The sequence below is a fragment of the Lepidochelys kempii genome, chromosome 2 (assembly GCF_965140265.1).
Source record: "Lepidochelys kempii isolate rLepKem1 chromosome 2, rLepKem1.hap2, whole genome shotgun sequence".
Taxonomy (NCBI): Eukaryota; Metazoa; Chordata; order Testudines; family Cheloniidae; genus Lepidochelys; species Lepidochelys kempii.
Window position 1 is genome coordinate 226873733 of NC_133257.1, and position 22359 is coordinate 226896091.

At 44.9% G+C, this 22359-nt stretch overlaps 1 long non-coding RNA gene across 1 annotated transcript; it reads left to right on the top strand.

Annotated features, from left to right (window-relative positions):
* The first annotated feature begins 5980 nt into the window (after positions 1-5980).
* LOC140907646 (uncharacterized) lies at positions 5981-21773 on the top strand. The gene is made up of 3 exons (XR_012157562.1): positions 5981-6142; positions 17534-17875; positions 20757-21773. It is a non-coding gene; the product is annotated as an uncharacterized lncRNA (long non-coding RNA).
* Positions 21774-22359: the final 586 nt, after the last annotated feature.

Consider the following 22359-nt stretch of genomic DNA (forward strand, 5'->3'; position numbering starts at 1 on the left):
GTTACACCAACATTACTAGTTTTGGATATTTGGTGTACCAACTGAGTCAACTGAAGATGTATACAGGAGATTCACCACAAAAGGGCATGTTTTGTACTATGGGTGAATAATGTAAAACTATTAATTTTCATGTTTAAATGGATTGATTTAATCTGTAATTGTGTGTATTTCAGAGTTAATTTACCATGACAATTCAGCAATCCCTTTCACTGAGCTAAAAGTTTGTGAAATCATACTTTGTCCAGCATACCAGTGAGAGTAGGGGCTGCTGGAAGGAGGGCATGCCTAGGAGGACAGAGTTAAGGCTGGGGAGCATGGTCTGTGATGAACAGCAGCTGTGGTAAGGTGTGTGTATGTGAGTGAAGGAGGAGAATACATGAACTGTTCAGTCCCCTGTTTTTATGCAGGGATGTTATGTGAATAGCAACATAAACTATTGCACAACTAAGTTTTTGTGTATGAATACCGTAGGTTTTTTTAACGTCTAAGCTGAAAGCTATACCTATATGGAAATGTAGACAACCCGCACTTTTCTCCTTATTTCCAGCTTCCTCCAGTAGTTAATGGCAGTCTTGGGCCAATCAACTTCCCTGTGGTTAACCACTGGTGATTGTCAGATCCATGGGATAACTCAGTAATTGATCTTGGAGATCTGCCTGCCAGTTTTCATCTTTTACTTCACCTTTTAAGGACTTGAATATGGGGGAAGAGGGGACAGAGAGATGAGAAAAGTGGCATACAAATTCCTCTGATAAACAAACCTTTATTGGGCTAGCTCACTTAAGGGTCTGACAAACTTCCCAAGAATATATATATTGAGAATATTAATTGCTGCTTATTAAGTGAGTACCATTTATCCTGTGCACTGAATGAGACAGGGGTCCTGGGTATAGCCAAGGATAAAAGATATCAGGTTTATTTAGGATATAGAGGTGATTAATATTAATATAAGTATTAATTAAGGTAGTAACTCAAAAAATTACAGATCACAAGCCTATAAGACAATATTTTAACTAAAGTAAATGAGTCCTAAAGCCTAAAGACTTAATATAAACAACTAACCAGTAAGTGACCCTGTATCACAAGATAGCATGCTACATTAAGTAAGTTTTGCTAAACTGACTACATGTAACTACAAAATCCCTGTTTGTATCAGCTTTTGATATTTTAAGTTAGGCTATCAGCAGATGTTTAACCACAAAAATGTCATGGTAACTAATTGATGTATATGCTAATATGCTTGAAGTAAATGGCCTAATTAGCTATGGGAGAAGAGCACCTCATCATTAGTGGAGTGTGAAAGTGTAGACAACGAGAAGGGGGTTGAAACCTTCATAAATATGTATGAACCCCAGTGGGCATCAGCATAATACATTATAAAAACTGTATCCTGGCTTGTGTGCTGTGGGAAGTGCCAGGATAACCCCCACTGGTAGTGGTGATGAAGATAAGGATGAAGATAATGACTGAAACTCTGGGGTTCCCTATTAGCAGAGGTAAGTGAGGGCTGAACACTTTGTCCTCTCTCTTGCTTTGTACTATCACTCTACCTGCTGTTGTATTTCACTGTTTGTGGAATTGTTCATCTGCTCAGTGGGTTGGTTAATAAGGGGACTTGTGATAAATTACAATGTTTTTCTTGTGTGTTCCTCAGATCTCTCATTCTAACAATGTTGGTAACAATCTCCCTGGTGCTGTGACCGCTCAGGAGACTTAACCCTTATTGACTACTGTGGTCCAAGAGATTGATCAATATGCAAATCCATCAGTTAGGCTATATGTGGAAAAAATAGTATTTGATTATGTAATTGAAGATCTATGTCATAATGCATCTACACAGGCAACCTTAATTCTGACATTTCCTGCCTTTTAAATGCTTGTCTTTGCAACCTTAATAAATGTTCTTTTTGTAGTTATCTAGTGTGTGTAATTCCCTAGGTTGTTCAAAAAGCAGACTGAACCCTGCACCAAATTCTATCATGTGGCATCGTATTGACAACAACATGGGTCATCAGAAGGGAAGAACCTTTAGATCTACTGCAGAGACTTCTACCTTGAGCTAACTGAGTAACCAAGAGCAACAGTACATTATCACTCTTTATGCTAGCCAGCACTAGAGGGAGAAGGAACACTTTGCCTGTTGGTTGCACAGATATTTGTTGACAGCCAAGGAATGGTGAGGCTCAGGAAACTTGGTTTCTATTCCAGGTTCTGGAACGGAGTGTACTCTAGTGGGCACAGTATCTTCTGTACATTTCCCCCCTCACCCTATGTTGAGCCCCTTCTGCCTCATTCCCTCCAATCTATCCCTGTCCCAGTTCTATCACATTCTCCTTGCCTAGTTTGTCACAATCACTACTATTCAGGCTTCTTATCCCTGTGGCAATTTTATTGCCCAGCATGTACTGATCTCTCCCCACAGGACTCTCTCTCTCTCACACACACACACACACACACACACACACACACACACACACACACACACACACACACACACACACACTCCCAATCCCCAGTCTCCTTGCCCAACCAGTCCCAGTTTCCCCTGTCCCGTCTCGTCATCTGATCTGCGTTTCTCCTGTGAGCCTTGACCTCCATCCTGCAAAATCTCAGTTCCAGTTTCATTCTCCCATCCCACCCCCCTAGTCCCAGGTTCTCCTTACAGGGTCTTTGTCACAATCTACTCTTTTGCCCCTTTTGCATTCAAATTAGGCAGCTTTCTTCTCTACACTGCCACAGGCAAGCAGAGATCATTGAGAGCACAGGAGAGGCAGGCTTCCAGCTCTCAGATCCATTGCCTTCTCCCACTCCTGCCCAGAGCTGCAACTGCATGGAAAATCCTGTTCATTACTGAGTTGGAGCATGCCCAGTGAAGATGGAATCTTCTGGGAATTTAGTGGCTGAAGCTCTAGTTAGCCTCTACTGTGCATGTGCAAACTGTGATTTTTTTAAAAGGCTTATAACTTGGGCAAATTTGGATGGATTTTCATGGGAACAACTAAAAGTTACCTCCCTGATAAATTTCAAATTCCTGCTCCAAATCTTGGAGGCAGTAGAATTTCTTAAAAAAAAAAAAAAGTCACCAGGATTTTTAATATACACAAAAGAACATATTTTCTCCTAGCCTAATTTTCAGAAGTGACTGAATCACTTTGACTGAAATCTTCCAGAAACATTCATCCTGAGGCAGACAGAGAGAATGGAAAACTTCTGCCCAAAGGCAAAGTTATAACCAACTGACAGCAAGGTCTTATAATGGGAAAATGTCAGAAACCTTAATAATAAGCAATTCTCCCAGCCCCACATATAATAATGATATGGTGTTGCCCCTTCTTTCTGACACTGGTATTCTATTCTGATATCAGTGATGTCTCTCTGCCACGTGGTAGCAGAATGTTGGGGGTCCTGCCAGATAGCTTTGCAATGGAGGAGAAATTAGTGATGTAGAGTTTGGATATATCTAAGTGTAGGTGGTTGTATCTGCACATATACAATGAGCCTGGAACAAGAGGTGGTCAGATGGTATACATATGCAGGCAATGCCTTCTTGCACAAATCTCAGCCCAATACTAATGTTTGGCTCCAAAAGAGCAACTCTGCCTCAAGGATCAGAGACCAAGGCAAACACCAAACTCTCTTGCTGCTCTCATAGCTCTCTCTCTATCCTGAATGTGGGTTAACCAAAACCAACAGCATGCAGCATGTCTTCCCAAGACTGATCATTGGCTCACACACTACATCTACACTACGAAATTAGGTCGATTTTATAGAAGTCAATTTTTCTGAAGCGATTTTATACAGTCGATTGTGTGTGTCCCCACTAAGCGCATTAAGTCGGTCGAGTGCATCCACAGTACCATGGCTAGCATTGACTTTCAGAGCAGTGCATTGTGGATAGCTATCCCACAGTTCCCGCAGTCTCTGCTGCCCACTGGAATTCTGGATTGAGCTCCCAATGCCTGATTGGGCAAAAACATTGTCACAGGTGGTTTTGGGTACATGTCAGTTGTCAGTCACATCCCTTCCCTCTGTGAAAGCAACGGCAGACAATCGTTTCGCAGCCTTTTTCCTGGGTTAACCGCACAGACGCCATAGCACTGCTAGCCGTCCTCATCAATGGTGTTTTGCTCTCTCCACCATTTCCACTGCAACTCCGCTATCCTGAGAGCTGGAGGCTTCTGCCTCAGGCTACTCTCCCAGCTGGCAGCACCATGCGGTTGCACCTACCCCTTGCTCCCATGGCTCATGAAGCCTGGACAGAAGAAAGGAGCAGTTCAACTATAGGCTGAGCAAGTGCAGAATGTGCCTTTGGACGTTTAAAAGCTTGCTGGTGCTGTTGGCCAGACCTCAGCGCAACCAACATTGCCATTGTTATTGCTGCTTGCTGTGTGCTCCGTAATATCTGTGAGAGTAAGGGGGAGATGTTTATGGCGGGGTGAGAGGTTGAGGCAAATTGCCTGGTGTCCGATTTTGAGCAGCCAGACACCAGGGTGATTAGAAGAGCACAGGAAGGTGCACTGCACATCACAGAGACTTTGAAAACCAGTTTCCTGACTGGCCAGGCTATGGAGTGACAGTTGTGTGTGTTTCTCCTTACTGCAAACCCGCCCCCTTTGTTAGTTTTAATTCCCTCTAAGCCAACCACCCTCCCCCCTTTGAAGTAAAGTAACTATTGTTTTGAAACCATGCATTCTTTCTTTATTAATTAAAAAAACTGAGGTAACAGACAAGGTAGCCGCTGGTGGTTTTGGGTACATTTCGTCAGGGACCCCCCCCCCTCCATGAAAGCAATGGCAGACAATCATTTCTCACCCTTTTTCCTGGATTGCCCGCGCATACGCCATACCACTGGAAGCGGGAGCCCACTCTGGTCACCGCTGCAGTTGTGAGCATTGTAAACACCTCACATTTGCCCTTGGAGATTTTGGCATATATACTGGCATTACGTCTTTTGGAACTGAGTTCTGATAGCACGGATTCATCTCCCCATACAGTGATCAGATACGGTTCCTCCCGTTCGGTCCATGCTGTAGCTCTTTTGCGCTTCTGGGACTGCCTGGTCCCCTGCGCTGATGAGCTCGCCACGCTGGCCAAACAGGCAATTAAATTCAAAAGCTCCCTGGGCTTTTCCTGTGTACCTGACTAGTGCATCTGAGTTGAAAGTGTTGTCCAGAGTGGTCACAATGGAGCACTCTGGGATAGCTCCTGGAGGCCAATACCATCGAATTGCATCCACACTACCCCAAATTCGACCCAGGGATGTCGATTTTAGTGCTAATCTCCTTCTTGGGGAGGAGTACAAAAATCGATTTTAAGAGCCCTTTAAGTTGACCAAAATGGCTTCATCATGTGGACAGGTGCAGGGTTAAATCGACCTAACGCTGCTAAATTCGACCTAAACTCGTAGTGTAGACCAGGGCTAAGAAAAAGACCTTGGAACACTATACATACTGCGCTCTCTGCAACCACCTGCCCTAACAATATAATGCACATATGCACAGTCTTCTTTAGAGAAAATAATACATTAATTTGTCTAAAGCTCCTATATATAGTGTGTGAATTTGATTCGGTGCTTGATCAAATTTGCACCTTTTCCAGTTCACCGGATGTTATACTGAATTAAGTTTAACAAAAATAATGAGTTATATTAGTTATTTTTTGTTAAATCATGCTACAGCATTATCTGGCACTGACTATACACACAACATGATTCATTGCAGTATGGCAAGTCATCAGGAAAATGGAAAAAATCTATATCCCTCTCTGGAAAATGTGCTTAAACAAAACAGTTGTTTTTATTGTGATGAAAGGTGTCAAAATTGTAGAAAAGTATTACAAGTTATCTTTATGAGAAAGAACAGCCATTGTCCAGGGAATTGGCATATAGGGAGATAAGCCTGCCCTGAGCTGCATAATCATGCTACTGACTCAGAAGCAATCAAGGTTGCCAGCTAAACTGTTTGACAAGTCTGCTAGTGAATCAGATCCTGCTGCTAAGGAAATATCTTTCAAAGCCCAGAATCTAGGTCCTTTGTTGACATCCAAGTAAAAAGAACAATGACTTTTCGGTTGGAGTGTGGTTGGAACAGGCTTAAGCCATTACTGGATTGTTTGATTTGCCACTGTCATTGTCTTTTTTCAGGTAGGTCATTTCCTCTGGGTTGCTTATTTAAGTGGGTTTTTTTCTTTGTGATTTTTTTCTGTAAAGCTTGTTTTTGATGGCACTGTATGTAATGGGGTGGGCTGTCCTGCGCAACATACTGGGTGTAGGCCTTCCCTCTGTGTGCAAATGGAATCCACCAGTCAGCATGTGTTGTGTCCCCCTCCATGCCCCATCCACACAGGAGGTGAGGTTTTTTACAGCCCCGTATAGAGAGACTGGTTCTTTAGCTCAAGCTACAGTAATTCAGGTGGTCAGCTGTGGTTAATCCCCAGTGCTGACCAAGATGATGGCTGTCACCTACAGGCTATGTAGAATTTCTTAAAATGAAACATATAATGGAAGAGCACAGTCCATATCTGTGCTAGTTCATGAAACAGAAGATAGGGGAATACTTTGCAGCTGAGGTGCAAATGTGTTAGAGCAGTAAACCTGATTGGGTATATGGTAGTTCTTGCTGGCATTACTTAGGGCCAGACTCTGATGTACTTATTCCTGTTGAGAAGTACCTTAGTCCCATGCTGATGGAATAATGGGTTTCTCAGCATGAGGAAAGGGATCAGAATAGTAGGGGATTCATCTCCATATAGGGGCTAAATTGTGGCTTAAAGTGCAGTCTATGGGCACAGGTGACACATTGGCTATGTGGAAATTGGCACAGGTCTAGTACCTCCAGGAAGCACAATGACACCTGAGATGAAGCCACCATGTATGTCCTCTGAGAGGATGCTGTGTACATATTCCCCCTTTGGTGAAACCAGCTCTGCTGGGTGGAGTGCAGAGAGGGGGACTGTTCTTCTCTACCTCATTTGTGGGGACTAGTGACTGTTGCCTTGAGCTCAGGAAAGTGCAAGGATTGTGATGGTGCCCAGTTCCTGTCTTATGAGGTTCCTTGTGCTTTCTTTTCCACTTCCCTTGCACAGGGCTGGACATAACCTAGTCTAAGCTTTTTGTGACTCTCTGTGTTAAAGGCCTTCTATGAAATGTTATGTTTTTTTAATTATACGTAAGGACATTGTGTCTAAGTGTAACCTTTCTTCCAGACAGAGTCAGCAGTGACAAGGGCTGGGTTCAATATCTAGGGGTTCCTCTTAACAGCCCAAAACAGATATGGCTTGAGCCCCCACCCAGTAATCTGGGAAAATTAAACACTACCCCTGGGTGCCTCTAAGAGGCAACACTTGCCCACTCTCAAGCACTGTGTCTGTGTATAACAAAAGAAAACTTTTATTAAAAATGGGAAAGCATTAATTTGGGAAAACACAACAACCACTTTCAAAAGCATGTAACCACAATTAAACACCCCCCTCTCCCCAAGTATGTTGGACAGTGTCCTTTGTCCAGTGTCCTCAGTTTCCCACCTTGCCATGCAAAAGTCCTCACAGCTGTCCCTTTTACATGCCAATCCCCTTTTCCTCTGCTGCACATCACATCACTCACAATTGGTTGTCCTTAGTGAAGACCCAGAATTCAGAGGTGCCTTCACATGGGTCCATCTCCCATCCCGGGAAGGGGGCTTGTCAAATAATGTCTGCACGGCTGCTGCCATTGTTACCTCTTCCACTGCTTGCCTCCACTGCTGCTTGCCACTTGCTGCCACTTCTGCAATTCTATGTTCTGAGGTTCCCTCACTGAGCCCAGCTCTTTCAGATTTCCGCTGTTAGTGATTTCACTGGGTAGTGCAGAACCTCTGTGCTGCTGCCGCTTCTTTATCTTTCACTGCAGCACTGTCCTCATCCCAGCTCTCAGCCCCGAGGCTTGCTCATCAATGGTTTTGGCTCTTTTAATCACTGAATAGCAACAAGCTCCAGCTGAAATAACCCCAGAGGCCCACACTTTCACTAGGCATCCAGATAGTAAAAGAGGCAACAGCATTCAGGTTCTTTGGCATGCCCATGTGCTTATTGTTACCCGAACAGCTTTTAATACAGAAAATGGTGTCCTATGGGGGTCTCTCATGCCATGAACTTTGTCTGTGTGCCAAATCCCTTCAAGATTCTGTTCTTTGTTTGGATAGACATTTTTTTCTTGGTTTTCCTTGACTGTTTACAAAATATTTAGAAGGTGGATGGCTCTCAGTGGACCTTATCTTAATTTATCTTAACTAAACTGAATTAAGACCACTTTAATTCTGAATAACAGTATCCACACAGTGATTTAATGTGGTTTAATGAATCCACTTCATATTCACATCTTTAGTTAATTCAGATTAATTTTCTGTGTAACAAACCCTTCTATCATTATTTTGCTATGACCGTAAAAGGCAAAAGTTCAGATGGAACTATGAGGTCTCAGGGCAAAGGTGGGTGAGGCCCATGCACCAGGAATCAAAGTAGAGAGCTGCATAGGAGTTGGCCATTACAGAGGCTAGGACATTCTTCTTTCTTAACAGTGAAAAAATTCTTTCTGAAATAACATCCCCCATTCACTTCCGGGGCAGCTTTGCGGAACCAGAAAATAATTAAAAGCAGCCAATCCCTTGGCAGCTAAAAGCAATGAGTTGGTAGTAAAATGTTTGCCCATACTTTATTGAAGGCTGCTTCTCCATTGTTTAGAGAGATTTGAACTGTGGAATGGCCAATCTTCTGATTTCTAATTAGTTAAAGTTGCAGGAGTAGTTATTGAGGCTTTCTTTCTTTCTTTGGTCCCCTCTCTCTTTGGCATTTAAATTCTTTTAGTTAAATGTAAGCAATGTGCCAGTAAATGTTCCTTCCTTAAAATATTCTCTTGTTCTGACTCTCTTGATTATGTGAAGAGTAGCACTTGTGTTTCTCAACACTTTATAGCCCTCTTCATTTTGAGTGCTAGTAGGTGGATATTTCAAACTTTTTGATTAGAAGAGTGTCAGTGATATATTATTTTCTCATCTCCATATAATCTACCCATTAGAGTAATAACGAGTGGTAATTGAGTATCTTCTCCTTTGGATGTCCATCGCATACGTACCGTGCAGCTCCCAGAAAATGCTGATTGGTATTTGCAAATGGTCTGTTCTCCATCTGAGAGCTGTAACTACTGGATGCAGCTGCTCGCTGCTTGCCACATTTGTAAATATTTTAAAATATGCATGGTTATCTCTGGTAGATTGCTTTACTTGCAAGATTTACATGTTTTCTGTCCTCCTTTTCATATAATAATTTGCCGCTGTAGTTTCTTTTGTTACTTTATAATGGATTGGAAAAGCCAGAATTTTAGGAACTGAGAATATGAAATTATTGAAATGACTTTAATTCTGATGTTTAGAATTTGAATAATCTCACCCCTGGAGAACTTTTTTCTACTCAATGAGTCAAATTAAAACTCAACACCACTGTGCTCATACGTGTAAACTAGACAAGGAGATTAAAACCTAAACTAATCCATCTAGTATTGCTGAGTGATGTGCAAAAGGTAAATGAAAAATGGAAATAATAAATGATGAAAAGTATTTTTATGAATTCTTTTAGTTTTAATAATCCAATGTGTTATAACAAAGTAAAAATAATTGTTAAAATGTAACAATATCCTTGTGATGGGGTTTATAAAACCCACACTAGAACTGATGGAGTTAAGGAGCAGCTCTGGGCCAGTTGATTCCACCCCCTGCTCCTGCAGAACCTGCTCCAGCTGGAGGACTAGCTTAAAAGGGAGTCAGACAGTTCAGAAGGGGGCAGACAGGGAAGGGAGAGAGACCTACTCTGAGAGCACCAGAAGAAGGGCGCTGCAGACTCCTCTTGCTGGGAGGGAGGGACTGCCTCCTGAGCCATGCCGAGCTTAAAGTTCATTTATTTTCTCCCCTTTGTTATCTTGTTAACAGACTTTGAAGTTTTTGGTGGGAAGGTGAATGTTAGGAAGTGGCCTAGGGAGGCAGCCTCAAGGCATTTCAGCATACTTTAACCTGTTGCCTTTTACAGGCCCTGGGCTGGAGCACAGTGGAGTGGGAGGACCTGACCTCCTCTACCAACCACCTTTGTTATGGGGAGGACAAAGATCCTCACTTCCACCCCGTCCCTCAGAAGTAAGGAGAGGGTGGAGCTGTGATATTCAGACTGCAGTTTGTGAGCCACAAGCAGCTCTTTAATGTGTCTCCTATGGCTCTTTGCAGCACATGAAATTAAAACACTGTGTGATTTAATTATTAGCCAATCTCATAGACTCATAGATATTAAGGTCAGAAGGGATTATTATGATCATCTAGTCTGACCTCCTGCACAATGCAAGCCACCAAATCTCACCCACCCACTCCTGCAATAAACCTCTCACCTATATCTGAGCTATTGAAGTCCTCAAATCATGGTTTAAAGACTTCAAGGTGCAGAGAATCCTCCAGCAAGTGATCTGTGCCCCATGCTGCAGAGGAAGGCAAAACCCCCCCAGTGCCCCTTCAATCTGCCCTGGAGGAAAATTCCTTCCCAACCCCAAATATGGCAATCAGCTGAACCCTGAGCATGTGGGCAAGATTCACCAGCCAGATACCCAGGAAAGAATTCTCTGTAGTAACTCAGATTCCACCCCATCTAACATCCCATCACAGGCCATTGGGCATATCTACCACTAATAGTTGAAGATAAATTAATTGCTAAAATTAGGCTATCCCATCATATCATTCCTTCCATAAACTTATCAATCTTAGCCTTGAAGCCAGATAGGTCTTTTGCCCCACTGCTTCCCTTGGAAGGCTGTTCCAGAACTTCACTCCTCTGATGGTTAGAAACCTTCATCTAATTTCAAGTCTAAACTTCCTAGTGGCCAGTTTATATCCATTTGTTCTTGTGTCCACATTGGTACTGAGCTTAAATAATTCCTCTCCCTCTCTGGTGTTTATCCCTCTGATATATTTATAGAGAGCAATCATATCTCCTCTCAGCCTTCTTTTGGTTAGGCTAAACAACCAAACTTCTTGAGTCTCCTTTCATAAGACAGGTTTTCCATTCCTCAGATCATCCTAGCAGCCCTTCACTGTACCTGTTCCAGTTTGAATTCATCCTTCTTAAACATGGGAGACCAGAACTGCACACAGTATTTCAGATGAGGTCTCACCAGTGCCTTGTATAACGGTACTAACACTTCCTTATCTCTACTGGAAATAACTCGCCTGATGCCTCCCAAGAGCACATTAGCTTTTTTCATGGCCATATCACATTGGCAGCTCATAGTCATCCTGTGGTCAACCAATACTCCAATGTCCTTTTCCTCCTCCGTTACTTCTAATTGATGCGTCCCCAGCTTATAGCTAAAATTCTTGTTATTAATCCCTAACTGCATGACCTTACACCTCTCACTGTGAAGTGAGCTGTAGCTCACAAAAGCTTATGCTCAAATAAATTTGTTAGTCTCTAAGGGGCCACAAGAACTCCTTTTCTTTTTGCGAATAGAGACAAATACGGCTGCTACTCAGAAACCCATCCTATTACTATTACTCCAGTTTACAAGGTCATCCAGATCCTCCTGTATGATATCCTGGTCCTTCTCTGTATTGGCAATACCTCCCAGCTTTGTATCATCTGCAAACTTTATTAGCACACTCCCACTTTTTGTGCTGAGGTCAGTAATAAAAAGACTGGTCCCAAAACCGATCCATGAGGAACTCCACTGGTAACCTCCCTCCAGCCTGACAGTTCACCTTTCAGTATGACCTGCTTTAGTCTCCCCTTTAACCAATTCCTTATCCACCTTTCAATTTTCATACTGATCCTCATCTTTTCCAATTTAACTAATAATGCCCCATGTGGCACGGTATCAAACGCCTTACTGAAATCTAGGTAAATTAGATCCACTGCTTTTCCTTTGTCTAAAAAATCTGTTACTTTCTCAAAGAAGGAGATCAGGTTGGTTTGGCACGATCTACCTTTTGTAAAACCATGTTGTATTTTGTCCCATTTTCCATTGACCTCAATGTCCTTAACTACTTTCTCCTTCAAATTTTTTTCCAAGACCTTGCATACTACAGATGTCAAACTAACAGGTCTGTAAGTTACCTGGATCACTTTTTTTCCTTTCTTAAAAATAGGAACTATGTTAGCAATTCTCCAGTCATACGGTACAACCCCTGAGTTTACAGATTCATTAAAAATTCTTGCTAATGGGCTTGCAATTTCATGTTCCAATTCCTTTAATATTCTTGGATGAAGATTATCTGGGCCCCCTGTTTTAGTCCCATTAACCTGTTCGAGTTTCGCTTCTACCTCAGATATGGTAATATCTACCTCCATATCCTCATTCCCATTTGTCATGCTACATTATCCCTAAGATCCTCATTAGCCTCATTAAAGACTGAGGCAAAGTATTTGTTTAGATATTGGGCCATGCCTAGATTATCCTTAACCTCCACTCCATCCTCAGTGTTTAGCGGTCCCATTTCTTCTTTCTTTGTTTTCTTCTTATTTATCTGGCTATAGAACCTTTTACTATTGGTTTTAATTCCCTTTGCAAGGTCCAACTCTACTTGACTTTTAGCTTTTCTCATTTTATCCCTACATGTACTGACCTCAATAAGGTAGCTTTCTTTGCTGATCCCTCCCATCTTCCACTCCTTGTAGGCTTTCTGCTTTTTCTTAATCACCTCTCTGAGATGCTTGCTCAACCAGCTTGGTCTACAACTCCTGCCTATGAATTTTTTTCCCCTTTCTTGGGATGCAGGCTTCCGATAGCTTCTGCAGCTTTGACTTGAAGTAATCCCAGACCTCCTCCGCCTTTAGGTCCATAAGTTCTTCAGTCCAATCCACTTCCCTAACTAATTTCCTTAATTTTTGAGGATACTTTTACTATGTTATTAACCAATTGTAGTTGATAAATAATAATAATATTTGGTCAGTTGTTTTGCTGTGAGAATAATATATATATAATAGTAAACAGAACAATGAATTCACACTCCTGTGGCTCTTTTGGGTAATGCTGATCGCTAATTTGACTCCTGAACCATGAGGTCTAAGTATCACTGGGGCGGGGACTCTAAAAATGTTGGCTATTGCCAACTTTCTAACTGCTGAAAACTGAACACCCTTGCCCCACCCCCTGCTCCGCTTCTTCCCCGAAGCCCTACCACCTGCACACTCCTCTCCCCCCTCCCTCCGTTGCTCACTCTCCAGCTCCCCTCCCCCCCGTGCACGCCCCCTTCTCCTGAGACTCACCTCCTGCCTACAAAGCCAGGCTGGGAGGAGCTGATGTGGAGCCTACCTGCCTGTCCAATCGGGGTACAGTGAGGCAGAAAGGGGGGCTGGGGCACAGTGGGACATGGTGGGGGTTGGTCCCCAGAGCAAGGGGGTGAGGAGGCGTTGGTCTCTGGAGTGAGGGACCAGAGCAATGGGGGCACGGGTTGGGAGAGCAGACAAGAGCCTCCCCCTCCGCCCAGCTGGCAACATCTATTCTTGGAGCCCGTATTGGAAGCCAGCCACTGCTCTTCGTCAGGCTTCAGCAGCTGAGCAGAGAGAAGCTTCTCTGTGTGGCTCCAGCCACAGCTGCTGCTCTTCCTATCCCCACAGTGGCAAAGGCCAGTTACTGTGGCCAAGTAGCCTTTTCGTGCCCGGTCAGCTGTGCTGACTGGACGCTGCCAGGTTCCCTTTTCGACCTAACGTTCCAGTGAAAAACTGGACACCTGGCAACACTAGCCCATGCTCTGCCCCCAGGCGCCCCCTCCTGCTTCCCACTCTGCGTGCGGCTCCAGTGCCCCGGTGTGGTGGCCCCAGCTGGAGCTGAGGCCGCACCGTCTGCCCTCCCGGAGCTCTGGGGCTCTGCGACCACACGCAGCTGGCACTCTGGGGCGGGGGGCTAGCCTGCCCCAGCTGGCAGTTCATGTGCCGTCTATGGGAGGGAAGTAAACAGGTATTAGTTTGGAAAAATGCCACAAGCAAGATTCACAAACATAAAACCATGAGCAAAACAGCAATTCCAGTGTCTTCTGCCTCAGGTTCTTGAGCCCAACAAACAAAAGTTCCTTTAATGTGTCCCTCCCTTCTCCCTCCACCCCACCCCACTCACAATTGTCGTCCTTGGTCAGTGAAGACTCAAGTTCAGAGGTGCATCTGCATGAGTTCACCTCCCCCTGTGGTCGGGGGGAGGGGAAAAGGGGAAGGCACCTTGCTTGCCCTACCACATGGGCACTTGCTCAGGCATAGGTTGCCTGCTGCCCTGATGGCCGCTTGCAGCTCCACCAGCTGCCCTGCCAAACTGCTTACTGCTCTTCTGTGCTGCCCTGCTCCGTTGGCTCTCTTACCAACCACTCTGCCAGCCGCCCCGCTGTCTGTCACAGATGCACATTGTCACTTTCTGCTGCCACTTGCCTCTTCCCTGTGATCTGTGTCGGTCACTCACTTGAGGTTCCACACAGCTCTCAGTGATTTTCAGCTCTTAGTGGGGGAATCTCACTGCTGAGGCAGGCTGGGCAGAAACGCTGTCACACAGCATTTGAGGATTTCAGCTCTAGTGATCACTTAACAAATGGAGCCTTAATTAGCTCTGCCTTTGAACAGCGGGGAAGGGCAGGTTAAACAATGCCTAGGACTCTTAGGCAGAGCCCACACCTCTGGGCATGAGCCCACCCCCTCTCACCCTTCACAAGGGTCTGATCGAGTCCCCTGCCTTGCAAGTTCAGTTCAGTTGAGGATGACCGCCTCAATCAGGACAGGCTAAGTACAGTTCTGCTGCCCTTTACTCATTCAATAAGAATAACAACATTTCATTACCCCTGCATTAAAATTTAATTTTTTTATTAAAGCTCATGTTAAAACTATCTAATACACAGGTTAAGGAAAGAGTGGCTTACATCTGGGTATTAAATTATACAAAAGTACAAAGTTTGGTTTAAAAATCATAAAATACATATAGTACATAAGCTGCATATCCCAAATTAGGATTAATAAATTCAGTGATACAGTTAAAAGTGTTAGCATCCAAATATTCAGGCTCATCACTCATAAAAGGTTATACTAAGAGTAGGTTGTGGAAAGTAAATATAGCAATGAGTGCAGATTGTCCATCAGTAACTGAGAATTTAGGATAGGTTGTCCCTCAGTAAATACGATCCATCAGAGAAGTATTTCAGTTACTTTCCTGACTTCACTTCTCAATGGCACTCCAGCACATCTCTCCTAGTATTGCTGATGTCCGGTGATGTGTTCTAAATAGATGTCCCTTAACCACCTGATGGTGTCCGACACCAGGAGTTGCCGTATCAGCTGAGTGTAGCACTGACTGATTCCGTATTCCCGCAACACTCATTTGTTACTGGGGTACCATGCGACGAGAGTGCCAACTAAAGTGATTAGTAATTCAACACCAGCCAAAACTGGTCACTTTGGCAACACAGCACTGTCTGCTCATACCTAGACAGAGTGGGAGTGTTCATGTAAATACAGGTTGGTTCTGAAGCCTTTTCCATCTCTAACTGTCTCACTAACTCATCACTCGCTGTCAGGGGAGAGCTCATTCAGAGCCTGCTTAAACTTGTGATTCCAATCATCTGATGATTTTAAAAAAATAAAAATAAAATCAGTTGTCCTGGACTGCTGCACAACCTCTACCTTATTGGTTGGATGATTTTCTGTAGTTATCACAGCAGAAGTTCATCTTGATAGATTTGCAGAAGGAGTGGGTTGTGGATTTAACAATGATAAATCCATTTGTTTTCTAAAGGACTGTCTGCTATCCAGATAAAAAATTTAGTTAGAACCTATAGATATGAGCACATACACTTTATTTTAGTAAGGAATATATATAATACACAGACAGAGTATAGAGCTAAAAGACAGCAAAATATTATCATTATTCTACCCTACCCCAAAGATTTTCACAGCCCACTTACTACCTAATCTGTATTCACTACTAAAAACATCAAAGCAAAAATAAAATTCTTGAACACTGAAAACTAGAGTGGGATTTTGATGTCTCTCAAAATTGCTCATCATTCTGAAGCTTACCCCATTGTTCAGGATGTTGTATAATTGACTTTCATAGGAAAAATAAGACAAGTTAATTCATATCTTAAATGGATTTCAAGGTTATCTTTTCCTGGACTACCCACTACTCTATGAAAAATATATTTCAACTTCTTCTGTCTCTCTGCCTTCAGGAACTGGAATCAATCTTATATTTCTTAATCTGAATTTATTTCCAGGTCATCAGTTTGGTTTCTCAGTGCTTTACAGTGCTTAGTATTCTTTGGATAACATCATGTCCATCAACTGTTATGTCCATTTTTTTTCAATTTACCTCTAAGCCACTTGCAATCTTAAAGTGCAGATTTCAAACTTTTTATCCACTGTAGCCTGAATTATATCTAACCTTCTACTTTTGTCTCCCAAGTTTTCTCCTATACCTGTTATCATTATTTTAAAAATGTAACTAAGATGTTAAATTGTGAAATAAAAGTCATCTATTATCTTGTACCATTACTTAGAATATAGAATATCAGGGTTGGAAGGGACCTCAGGAGGTCATCTAGTCCAACCCCCTGCTCAAAGCAGGACCAATCCCCAATTTTTGCCCCAGATCCCTAAATGGCCCCCCTCACAACCCCGGATTTAGCAGGCCAGTGCTCAAACCACTGAGCTATCCCTCCCCCTAAACACAGGCCTTGCTGTGAGCAGGCCTCCCTCAATTTTCTTTTTTGGTGTGTGCAATGAAATTTGACATCTCAGATTAAAGTATTTCATTAATGCCTTCCAGAAACACACATCCATAGTATCTTACTTACTAAGCATATTCTGGCTTCTAACAAGGTATGCCACTCTGCTGAACCCCAAATATTCTACACCTCCATCTCACTCAAACCTGGTGTGTTAACTCACTTGGTTTGCCTGCAAACTTACTGACATAAGAGGTCATGAACCTGAGATTTTTAGCAAACAATATCCCACATCACTGTTGGGAACACTGGGGCATGGCCACTAGGTAACTCGAGGGGATGGAAGACCACGAGTGTCGATGAAGCCCCCTCGCACTAGGCCCCGGTGTCCTTGCCCCCCCCGCCCCCCCGCCTGGAGGCACTCGCAGCAGCTCTGCGTACTAGGCCCAAGTGTCCTTGGCCCCCCCGCCTGGAGGCACACACAGCAGTTATGCTGAGAATCTGCAACAGTATGTTGCAGAGTCAGACTGCCTGAAACTAAGCAAGGCCAAACAGGGGAGATATGGAAGAACAATGCTGAATAAAGCAGCTTTATGTATAGTTTAACAAATGATACAGAGAATCAGGGAACTAGCTGGGAACTGGATTGGCTGGCTATATGGATACTTGGGGCAGCTTGCTATTGGATAAGTATGCTGGGAAAAAGGATGTATAAAAGCCTGTGTAACTTCCTGCTCTGTGTGCAGGATTTGAGATTTTATTCTCCCTGTACCTTTTTGCAGCTGCAAATAAACTTTTCTGCTTCTCCACCCTGTTGTGATTATTGGGTGTAGCACACCGGGTAACGAACCACTCAAGCTGTTGTTCAGCCTCTCGGCACTGGGTGCCGGCAACAGCTTTTGGCGTCCCTGGGTGGGCGACGAGGCTGCAATTTAGCCTTGCCCGGACCCCTCCTGGAGGTCAAGGATTGCGGCGAGAACCGACGCCCAGCGCGCACCGGTGAGTTCATCGGGGGCCTCGGAGGAGACACGATTTGATCGACCCCGGAGGGCACAACGGTGCAACGCACTCATATAGTGGAGAAGCTGTTGTGGACGGCGGTGAAGAACCGGTCCCTTAGACGTGGGGGAGGAGCAGCTACAGGACGGCGGTGAAGAACCGGTCCCTTGGATAAGGTAGGATCCTTTTAAAATCCGGATTATATGCTCTGTTGGAACCTGGGGACGCCCAGAGTTACCCTGTAGGTATGGGACAGGGACAGAGCTCAGAGGTTAGGGCACGGTGTACGCCCCTAGAGTGCATTCTAGCAAACTGGAAGGTATTTGGTGCGGATCCGATGACTAAGAGCCAATTAAAATGATTCTGTACAGTTGACTGGCCTCAATATCAACTAGAGGACCAGGAGTGGTGGCCACCAGGAGGGTCAATTAATTACAACACGATCCTTCAGTTACTCCTGTTCTGTCAGAGAACAAGGAAATGGAATTAACATATGTATGCGCATTTGTTTCTGACTTTATGTACTCGACCAGATATTTTACAGCGCTGTAATCTGACTCCGACTGGTTCGGTAGCAGCTAATGTTAGTCTCCAGACCCCCACCCCCACTGTAATGGCAGAGCCGGTGTCCCCTTCGGCCCCTACACCCACACCTTGTAAGTCCCCAATGGTTGGCCTATACCCCTTAATCACTGAAACTAAAGTCGCCCGGTCTGGATCAGACAGGCGTCCTGCCACAACTATGCAGGTTTATACTCATGTGCCCTTTAATCCTGTGGATTTGGCTGCTTTCAAAGCACAGGCAGGAGAGTTTTCCACCAACCCAAGCAGGTTTATTTCAGTCTTTGAGGGGTGCCTCAGTAGTCACAAACCGATTGAGACGACTGTAATATCCTCCTGAGAACCCTGTTGTCTGAGGTGGAGAGGGATCAGGTTACAGCTAAGGCAAGGGGAGCGTCAGCTTTCAAGCAAAAGAAAGGAATCTATCTGTCAAGTTCCTACCCCAAGTAACCGTAAGCGGCTCAGGGCATTTCTGGGTATGGCAGGCTTTTGCAGGATATGGATCCCAGAGTTTGGACTGTGGGCTAAACCCCTGTATGACTGTGTAAAAGGAGCAGATCATGACCCCTTCTATTGGACCCCAGAGGCTGACAGGGCATTTAAAATCCTGAAAAGAAAATTGATGGAAGCCCCGGCTCTGGGCCTGCCAGATCTCTCTAAGCCGTTTCAGTTGTATGTACATGAACGAAGGGGGGTGGCCCTAGGAGTGCTCACACAGCTGTTAGGAGCATGGAAGCGTCCTGTGGCTTATTTTTCTAAGCAATTGGATCAGGTTGCAAAGGGTTGGCCGGCATGTTTACGGGCGGTCGCAGCTACTGCCCTATTGCTTGAGGAAGCCGAGAAGCTAACATTGGGAGGGGTTATGCAAATCTATACTCCCCATATGGTCCGAGCCTTATTGAATGCAAAGGGAGGGCTTTGGCTTACCCAGGCTCGGATTGCTCGGTACCAGGCTAAGCTGTTAGAGAACTCTGAAGTCACCCTACAGCCTTGCCCCTCCCTTAACCCAGCCACTCTCTTGCCAGAAACAGAGGAACAGAAACATGACTGTTTAGAGATCATAGATGTCCAGTACTCCAGCCGTCCGGATTTAAAGGATGTACCTCTCCCAAATGCAGATTATGAGTGGTACACTAATGGTAGTAGTACTGTAATAGATGGGCAAAGGAGGGCGGGTTATGCTGTTGTGACCCTCCATGACACTGTGGAAGCTGAAGGTTTGCCTGCTGGGACCTCTGCCCAGCTTGCCGAACTGATAGCCCTGACCCGTGCACTTGAACTGTCAAAAGGAAAGCGGGTCAACATTTTTACTGATTCAAAGTATGCTTTTGGTGTGCTGCATGCTCATGCTGGCCTATGGAAGCAAAGGGGAATGCTGACAGCCCAAGGCTCCCCAGTCAAGCACGGGCCCCAAATCCTCCGGCTCCTAGAAGCCGTACAACTCCCCTCGGAAGTGGCGGTGGTACACTGTAAAGCCCATCAAAGGGAGGATCAAAATGTGGCCAGAGGTAACGCCCGGGCAGATAGAGAGGCTAAGCATGCTGCCACCCTGCCATCCCCTCAGACTGAGAACGCCCATATGCATGCCCTTATCCCATCAGGAGGGGAGCTTCCAACCCCTCAGTACTCTGGGGAGGAGAGACAGCTAACTGACAAACTCAGTCTCCGGGAAAAGGAGGGATGGCTCCATTCCCCAGAAGGGAAGGTCCTCTTACCAAAGGGCCTAATCCGGCCAGTGCTGCAGAAACTACATCAAACCACTCATGCTGGCAGGGAAGCACTTATCCAGCTAATGGGAAAATACTTTATCACTTCCGGACTCCGACCCCTGGCTGCCCAGGTACAAGCGGACTGCTTAGTCTGCCAAAAGAATAACCCCCGACCGGGACATCCTGTGCCACCAGCTGCCCTAGAACCCACTCCGGGCCCCGGACAAGTGTGGCAAATAGACTTTACTGAGTTTCCCCGGACCCAAGCGTTCAAATATCTCCTTGTCATAGTGGATCGGTTCAGCGGATGGCCAGAAGCCTTCCCAGGCCGTAACTGCACTGCCAGGACAGTGGCCCTCAAGTTTGTTAGGGAAATCGTTCCTCGCTTTGGACTCCCCCTGTGAATGGAATCTGACAACGGGACACACTTCACGTCAAAAATCATTCAAAGCATCTCACATGCCTTACAAATCCCCTGGAAACTCCATACGCCCTGGAGACCGCAAGCCAGTGGTGTAGTGGAGCGGACCAATCAGACCCTTAAACGGCATCTCTCAAAAGTGTGCCAAGAAGCCTCACTGCGATGGCCTGATGCTTTGCCCCTCGTCCTACTCCGTATCCGCGTTCTCCCAAAGGGTAGATTAGGGCTCAGTCCCTTTGAAATTATGTTTGAAAGGGCATGGCCCATGAATGGCACCCCGGTTCTGTCAGGGGAATGGGAGTTGGGTAATGTTTTTTTGTCACAGTATATGTGTTCCCTGTCTGCTGTTCTCTTGTCTCTTCACAGGTATACCAAGGATTCCCAGCCTCTCCCCTTGGACTCTCCCGTTCACTCCTTACAGCCCGGTGACTCTGTGCTTGTTCGCACCTGGAAAGACGAGCCTCTCCAGGAAAAGTGAAAAGGACCCTATACCGTCCTGCTAATCTCCCATACAGCGGCAAAGATCGAGGGACACAAGAACTGGATCCATCACTCTCGTCTGAAGGCAGTACCTGCCCCCTCGTCAGCAGAACAGTCGACCGTCCAACCTGCTGACTCCTCATCTAGTGACGATCTCGGGCTAAAGCTACTGTTTAAAAGACACAAATAGCGGGCTGGGGTTTGTCGTCTTGGCTTGGTGTTTTATTTAGCCTGCTATTGAAATTTCTCTTTCCTGTACTGCTTGTATTACTGGTATTATGCTGTGCGGTATCATGTGTCAGGGCCCTTTTGCAAAAGTTAATAAGTCATTCTCTTCAGGGCTATCACAAAGTGCTTATGCAAAGTCATATTGTAAAAAAATAAGTAGCCCAAGTGAGAAAACTCAGAGCCAAGGCTGTTGCGTGTTCTCAAAGGGGGGAGTTGTTGGGAACACTGGGGCATGGCCACTAGGTAACTCGAGGGGATGGAAGACCACGAGTGTCGATGAAGCCCCCTCGCACTAGGCCCCGGTGTCCTTGCCCCGCCCCCCCGCCTGGAGGCACTCGCAGCAGCTCTGCGTACTAGGCCCAAGTGTCCTTGGCCCCCCCGCCTGGAGGCACACACAGCAGTTATGCTGAGAATCTGCAACAGTATGTTGCAGAGTCAGACTGCCTGAAACTAAGCAAGGCCAAACAGGGGAGATATGGAAGAACAATGCTGAATAAAGCAGCTTTATGTATAGTTTAACAAATGATACAGAGAATCAGGGAACTAGCTGGGAACTGGATTGGCTGGCTATATGGATACTTGGGGCAGCTTGCTATTGGATAAGTATGCTGGGAAAAAGGATGTATAAAAGCCTGTGTAACTTCCTGCTCTGTGTGCAGGATTTGAGATTTTATTCTCCCTGTACCTTTTTGCAGCTGCAAATAAACTTTTCTGCTTCTCCACCCTGTTGTGATTATTGGGTGTAGCACACCGGGTAACGAACCACTCAAGCTGTTGTTCAGCCTCTCGGCACTGGGTGCCGGCAACATCACCATAAGCTTCAACTTTCTTGTTATTTTTTTGTTGTAGTGTAACTCCTATGGAAGTCTTGTGAGATATTAAAGTAAGGGACAGAGAGTCAGGATGTGTGTTTTCTAATGGATTTGTTGTGTAACCGTGATGCTGGCAGGCCAAATGCCAGTTCTTGCTCAGGCTGCAGGCCTTAGTTAAGAACTGACAACCTCATAGCTAGAGACCAGACCAGGTCACCTGTATGTTAGTTTTGCTCAAAATAGGTATTAGCCTTATAAGAATGTATTTAGTGTTTAGACTCTATGAAATCCTTGAAAGTTGCTGCATGAATCTCACTTGTAATGTCTGTATTCCATGCTATTAGAAAATATGTAAGGTTTGCTTTATAACTTTGAACATATTTGCCCTAAACCTGTGAACTCAGGCTCTTGACTTTAATGAGACTTGTGCTTAAAGTTAAGCATGTCAT